Source organism: Rutidosis leptorrhynchoides, chromosome 3 (genome assembly GCF_046630445.1).
Source record: "Rutidosis leptorrhynchoides isolate AG116_Rl617_1_P2 chromosome 3, CSIRO_AGI_Rlap_v1, whole genome shotgun sequence".
Classification (NCBI taxonomy): domain Eukaryota; kingdom Viridiplantae; phylum Streptophyta; class Magnoliopsida; order Asterales; family Asteraceae; genus Rutidosis; species Rutidosis leptorrhynchoides.
Window position 1 is genome coordinate 306,931,850 of NC_092335.1, and position 7,648 is coordinate 306,939,497.

General features: G+C 36.1%; 1 non-coding gene across 1 annotated transcript; it reads right to left on the reverse strand.

The window, feature by feature from the left end:
• Positions 1 to 2,009: 2,009 nt before the first annotated feature.
• Positions 2,010 to 2,115, reverse strand: LOC139903078 (small nucleolar RNA R71). The gene has a single exon (XR_011777924.1). It is a non-coding gene; the product is annotated as a small nucleolar RNA R71 (small nucleolar RNA).
• Positions 2,116 to 7,648: the final 5,533 nt, after the last annotated feature.

The window sequence follows — 7,648 nt, forward strand, 5'->3', positions numbered from 1 at the left end:
GTAAATATTAAAATGTAACTTAAGTATTTTTAACATTGAGCCTAATTTAAAAGAACCATTGTTATACGATTAGATATTTAATCCTTATCACTAAATTTGTTAGATATAAATAGCGAAGGTTATTTCTATTAATATAAATTAAGCTTCAACACTAAAAGTGATTTAGACGAACTTATGGATAAGTTATTAACACAAATTTAGAAATAAAGTTCGGTGGTTTGGGTAATATCATTAGTTATATAATAGTGAAATTGTAAAAAGGGAAACCGTTACGATTTAGGTTTTGGCGAAAGTCAAAACTACGTTAGGTCTCAATTTAAATACGTGGGGTATAGTTAACTATCTAGATAAGATCAAATGAAAATTGGATTTAATCTAGTTAGTTGAAACTTTATATTTTCGAAATAAAATACAAAGTTGTATATTAAAACATTTTAATAGGGCTTAAATTCAAAACAATCCAAGGATCTAGAGGTGAAACATTTAAGTGAACACTACCATTTATATATATTGCAAATTATTATTATTATTTTTACTTATCATTATTCAGAAAATTAAAATATAAATCAATTTCCTTCAGTTCAAATACGTACTGTTTTGTCACATCAATTATAACGTACGCGGATCGTGTACATATTCACACGAAACGCGTAACTCTAATATATACGCGGAACGCGTATAAAACTACGCGAAACGCGTATGTGTAATTTTACCACTGTTTAATATTTTAGTTTAAAAATTTAATTAAATCATTTATTATTACTTTAAATTACTTAATTTATAATTCGTCTAAATATTATAATTTCCTTTCATTCATCTTTAATTTAATTAAAACTTATTATTTAGTTAATTTAAATAATTTGTATTTTATCTTATTGTTTAAAACAAATTCCTAATCCAAAACCCCCTTTAAATTAGTTTAACTTCAAAAACTATTAAAACCCATTAAACACTCCATCTCCCTATGGAACTAATCAGATTTACCTATAAAACTAAACTACGCGGATAGGACTAGTTGCCTATATATGTGTGAAATCAACCCGAATTCATTAAAACACCATATATACAATAAATCAATTCGTGTAACAAAACAACTCAAATTCGTTCAAAATAAAGGTTACGATTCAGCACATCAACTTTTTAGCGCCGTTGCCGGGGAATTGGCAGTTAAATAAATAGATAATTTTTCTGATTCGTAGTAGTAGTTGAATTTGTACGTGGACTGGGTTATTGGAGCCAAACAGTACCCAATTATATTGGGACCAAACGAATCCTGCCCCTTTGCTGCATCTTTTGGCTATTCGAAACGTGAGCAAAATTAGAAGGAAAATCTGTTTATTTAAAGGTTTTTATCATTGTTTTTATGTTATTCGATCCTTTTGTAGGAATTCAATTCTTAGAAAAGCTTTTGGTGTTGTGATTGCATAATAGAAATTAATGCATGAATTTACATTCTTCCAACACTAATTTAACTCCTTCATATCCTGAACCCGAAAGGGAATGGCACAAACGCTTAAGAGCTCAAGAAGTAGAGTCTCTCGCTGAGGGTTTAGAATCACTTTCATTGGATTCTAAATCTGAACCAGTTATTGAACCAGTCATAGAGCCAGTTATTAAAGAAGAGGAAGAGATGGCTGCTACAAATCAAACGATGGATGCATTAATGAGGGCAACAAGAACAGGTCAAGGCCACGCAATTATTCAACCCACGATGTCTGACGGCTTTGAAATAAAGGGTCAATTTCTCCACATGGTGACTAGTACATGCCAATTCGGTGGAGCTCCGAATGAGGATGCTAACGAGCATCTTCGTAAATTTATAAGCATTTGCAAGCTATTCAAAATCAAGGATGTCACCGATGATGTCGCATGTTTAAAAATCTTTCCATGGTCGTTAAAGGATGATGCAAGAGATTAGTTAGACTCGTTACCAGAAGGTTATATCGAAGATTGGAATGATATGATGGACAAGTTTTTGTCAGAGTTTTTCCCTGCTTCAAAAGCAGCAAAGTTACAAAGTGACATAAATCACTTTAAACAAAAGACTAATGAGACTCTTTATGAAGCTTGGACCCGATTCAATAAAATACTTAGAGTATGTCCTCAACATGGGTTGAATACATTTCAAAAGGTCCAAATATTCTATAAAGGAGTCAATGTGGCTACTCGAAAAGATATTGATGTTGCAGCAGGAGGTTCAATCATGAAGAAAACACCCGAAGAAGCTCACACAATCATTGCCAATATAGCAGCACATTCTCATAATTGGCATCAAGAGATGGAGTTCTCTAGATCAACAAATGTTGCTAGTATTGAAAGCAACGATGAAATCTCTAATCGCTGCTTTAAAAGTTTAATTGGAAAATCAAGGAAGGCAAATTGAGAAGGTGACCAAGGAAATGCATGCTATTAGGGTAGGGTGTGAATTGTGCCAAGGTCCTCAACTTACTAGATATTGTGATCAAACAACAATGGAAGAGCAAGCGAATTTCTTAGGTTACTTGCGAAAATGTGAAATGAATTTCAACAATTTTTCGGCGGTTGAAGTAATGAACCGAAAATATCCTCCTATCAACAGCTACCAAATAGGAGGACCTTCAGGTTTAAACAATAATTACCAAGGAGGAAATCCGGTTTACCAAAATAACCGGAATTTCTCAAATCAAAATCAAAGAAATGCACCACCGGGTTACAATCACCTAAACAACCGAAATCAACCTCAACGAAATTACCAAAATAATTTCCAACACAATCAACCACAACCACAACCACAAGCACCTATACAACCACAACCCGAGAAGAAATCCGGTTTAGAAGATCTTTTGAGAGATTTTATGGTTAAGCACGAGCAAACTGCGGAACTTCAAACTCAGCAAATTCAAAATCAACAAGATACGATACAGAATTTAGAAAGAGATGTTGGAAGGATCTCACAGTTACTAGCAGAGAGACCACCAGGCGCTCTCCCCTCAAATACTCAAGTGAATCCCAACAACAGTCAAACAAGGAATGAGCAAGTAAATTCCATAACTACGAGAAGTGGGTTAACTGTTAACCTCGATGTTCTAAATCCTCATGCTCCTATTTCTATTCAAATTCCAAATGAAAAAGATTCTTCCGTGGAAGTGGATAAAGTGCCAACCACAAGTGCAAGTAAAACTCAACCGCCATTAAAAGAATACAAACATCCAATTCCATACCCACAACGTTTGAAGAAAGATAAATTACAAGCACAGTACAACAAGTTTGCTGAAATGATTAAGCAAATTTGTATCAATGTATCACTTGTAGATGTTCTTGCGGGTATGCCAAATTATGGAAGGTTTATCAAGGATCTCATAGTCGATAAAGGTAAATATGAAGAAGTTTCAACCACATTCCTCAATGAGGAATGCTCAGCAATTTTGCAAAAGCAAAAGATGCCACCGAAACTTGGAGATCCTGGTAGTTTCATTATTCCGTGTCTGATGGGAGATTCAGTAATATACGATGCATTAGCTGACTTAGGGGCAAGTATTAATCTTATGCCACACTCCTTGTACTTAAAACTAAACCTAGGTGATCTAAAACCAACTAGGATGTGTATACGCCTAGCTGATAGAACTTTTAAGTATCCTATTGGTATTGCCGAAAACCTACCGGTTAAAGTTAATCATTTAATCTTCCCTGCTGATTTCGTTGTCCTTGAAATGGAAGAAGATAGTAAGGTTCCCCTAATTCTAGGGTGACCTTTTCTAAATACCGCCGACGCGATTGTGCGTGTTAAAGATAAAAAACTTAGTCTAGGTGTAGGGGAAGATAGAGTTACCGTAAACATAGATAAAGCTATGAAACAACCTATCTCCTCCGATGACGAATGTTATAAGGTAGACATTGTTGATTGTTGTGTTGAAGAAGAATTACAAGAATTACTAAATGTCGACACCTCGAACTTCACCCCAATGAGTGAAAGTAATGAATTTGATGTAGAGCTTGAACTTGACGAATTGTTGAAAGTAGTCATCGATGAAGATTGCTGTGAGGAAGAAATTCTCAAGGAAGATGAAACTTTTGAAGAAATTACCGATGGTAATAGGTTCCGGATAAAATCTTCCTTGAAAGAACCACCAACCTTGGAACTTAAAGAACTCCCGGAACATTTGGAGTATGCTTATCTTCAAGGTACGTCACAATTGCCTGTTATAATTTCATCAAAACTCTCCGATAACGAAAAGAGTAGGATAATGTCCGTTCTAAAAACTCACAAGAAAGCAATTGCTTGGAAAACAACTGATATTCCAGGGATTAACCCCGCTTATTGTACTCATAAGATTCTAATGGAAGAAGATTTTAAACCCGTGGTACAAAGACAACGAAGGTTAAACCCTAACATGAAAGAAGTTGTCAAGAAGGAGGTTATTAAGTTACTTGATGCCGGGTTAATATACCCTATATCCGATAGCCCATGGGTTAGTCCTGTTCAAGTGGTACCCAAGAAAGGGGGTACAACGGTCATCCTTAATGATAAGAATGAACTCGTTCCTACAAGAACAGTCACTGGTTGGAGAGTCTGTATAGACTACCGTCGTTTAAACGATGCCACAAGGAAAGATCATTTCCCACTTCCTTATAGGCTTATATTGACCAAATGCTAGAACGTTTAGCGGAAAAAGAGTACTATTGTTTCCTTGATGGATTCTCTGGTTATTTTCAAATTCCCATTGATCCAAAAGACCAAGACAAGATAACTTTTAATTGTCTGTTTGTTACCTTCGCATACCGACGAATGCCGTTCGGATTATGCAACGCGCCAGGCACCTTTCAAAGGTGTATGATGGCAATCTTTCACGACATGATAGAAGGAAGTATGGAAGTCTTTATGGACGATTTCTCTGTTTTTGGAGACTCCTTCGATTCATGCCTTTCAAACCTCGAGCGAATGTTAATTCGTTGTGAGGAATCAAATCTTGTTTTAAATTGGGAAAAATGCCACTTCATGGTGAAGGAAGGCATTGTTTTAGGACACAAGATTTCTCGAGATGGAATGGAAGTAGACAAAGCTAAGATCGATGTAATCTCAAAGCTTCCTCCTCCAACTAACGTTAAAGGAATTCGTAGTTTCTTAGGTCATGCGGGATTCTATCGACGATTCATAAAGGACTTTTCCAAAATTGCTCGACCCATGACTAAACTTCTTGAGAAAGATAGTACATTCGACTTCAATGATGAATGCTTACAAGCTTTCTCCATTCTAAAAGATAAACTTACGAATGCACCTATCATAGTATCTCCCGATTGGTCCAAACCATTCGAACTAACGTGTGATGCTAGTGATTTCGCACTAGGAGCCGTTTTAGGACAACGCCAAGATAACAAATTTCAACCAATATATTATGCAAGTAAAACACTAACAGGAGCACAATTCAACTATACAACTATCGAAAAAGAACTCCTTGCAATTGTATTTGCTTTTGATAAATTTAGATCATATCTTGTGTTATTCAAAACGATTATTTTTACCGATCATTCAGCCCTAAAGTACTTGCTCAAGAAACAAGATGCAAAACCTAGATTGATACGTTGGATTCTTCTCTTACAAGAATTTGATATAGAAATCAAGAATAAAAAGGGTGCTGAAAATCTCGCTGCTGATCACTTGTCTCGTCTTGAGAATCCCGACCTAGAAAAACTAGATGAGTCAGTTATTCATGACACTTTTCCCGATGAGTTTCTAATGAGAATAGAAACCGAATTTGAAGTTCCATGGTTTGCAGATTTTGCAAACTATCTCGCTGCAGGAGTATTAATTAAAAACCAAATGTACCAGCAAAAGAAGAAATTCTTTACTGACTTAAAGTTTTACTTCTGGGAAAACCCTAATCTTTTTCGAATAGGAGCGGATCAAGTTATCCACCGATGCGTATATGGTAAAGAAGCTCAACAAATATTGGAGCACTGTCATCAAGGCCCAGCTGGTGGTCATTTCGGACCTAGCTATACAGCTAAGAAGGTCTTTGACTCAGGTTTTTATTGGCCAACCATTTTCAAAGATGCACACCACATGGTTAAAACATGTGATGCATGTCAAAGATCCGGTAACATCTCAAAAAGGGACAAAATGCCACAAAAAGGCATTCTTGTATGTGAAGTAATTGACATTTGGGGTATTGACTTCATGGGTCTATTTCCCGCATCAAATAAATGCAAATACATCCTTGTGGCAGTTGACTACATCTCTAAATGGGCCGAAGCAAAAGCTTTACCCACAAATGACGCCCGTGTTGTTGTAAACTTTTTGAAAAACCTATTCTCACGTTTTGGGCTTCCAAAAGCTTTAATTAGTGATCGAGGAACTCATTTCACGAATAAACTCTTAGAAAAAGTGCTAATGAAATATGGAGTTACTCACCGTTTTTCAACTTCCTACCACCCTCAAACAAGTGGTCAAGTTGAAAACACAAACAGAGGTCTTAAAAGAATATTAGAACGAACAGTTAAGAATAATCCTAAAATCTGGCATCGAAAGTTAGATTATGCGCTTTGGGCATTTAGAACTGCATTCAAAATGCCCATTGGTACTACACCTTTCCGATTAATTTATGGTAAGACGTGTCATCTACCTGCCGAGGTTGAACACAAGGCATATTGGGCTCTAAGAGAATGTTACACTGACCTTGTGGAAGCCGGAGAAAACCGATTCTTACAACTTAATGAATTAGATGAATTAAGACTACAAGCTTATGAAAACTCTAAAACATACAAAGAGAAAACTAAGAGATGGCACGATGCACGATTAAAAGAAAGAAAACAATTCGAACAAGGGGATAAAGTATTAGTTTTCCAATCACATTTTAAGTTTTCACCTGGGAAACTTAGATCCCGGTGGACTGGGCCATATATAATAAAACATGTATTTCCATCTGGATATGCAGAGTTATATAGCAAAGATGGTGGAACTTTCAAGGTGAACGGTCATCGACTCAAGTTATACTTTGACAGAATCAACACTACGAAAAGAGACGAAATCACCTTCTACCCTAAGGACAAGTAAATTTGGGGTAACTTTAAGGTTTTCAACTCCATTCTCGATCTTTATTTTTATCTTTAAGAGTGGGTTTCATTCGGTATTTCCCTAGCAGACATTAAAGAACTAGTCTTCTCCCTCCATTCTACCTTTTTATTTTCTTTCGTTTTTATTTATTTTTTTATTTTCAAGATGCGCAATCAATATGTCTACAACCATTTTTTTTTATGTGCGATAATATTTTACCGAGAGATGTGGTATTAGATATAAAGAGTAGATGCGATCAGGCGAGAAAAGAAATAAGGCAAGAACTTAATGAGAAAAATTATGCAAAAGGCAAATCAAAATCAGCTAAGAAGCGTCGAGCGCGTCATTTGGGCAAGTGTGTAAAATGTGGAAAACCGACTCATTACGGAGATTGCCCAAAGAACCAAACGGACTCTAATTACGAATATGTAACCTTGTGCCTAGAAGGGTCTTTTAAATGTTCAGAGGAAAACCTCTTAAACCAACGAGGGTACGCCTACGAAGCCATGGGGGGCGAAATGGTACGACTCTACTACGAGGCGAGTCAACGCGGTTTCACCCTCTAAATCTTTTTCTCGCCAATTGTATGTTTGTGTGTGTTTGTGTTTTGGTGTATTT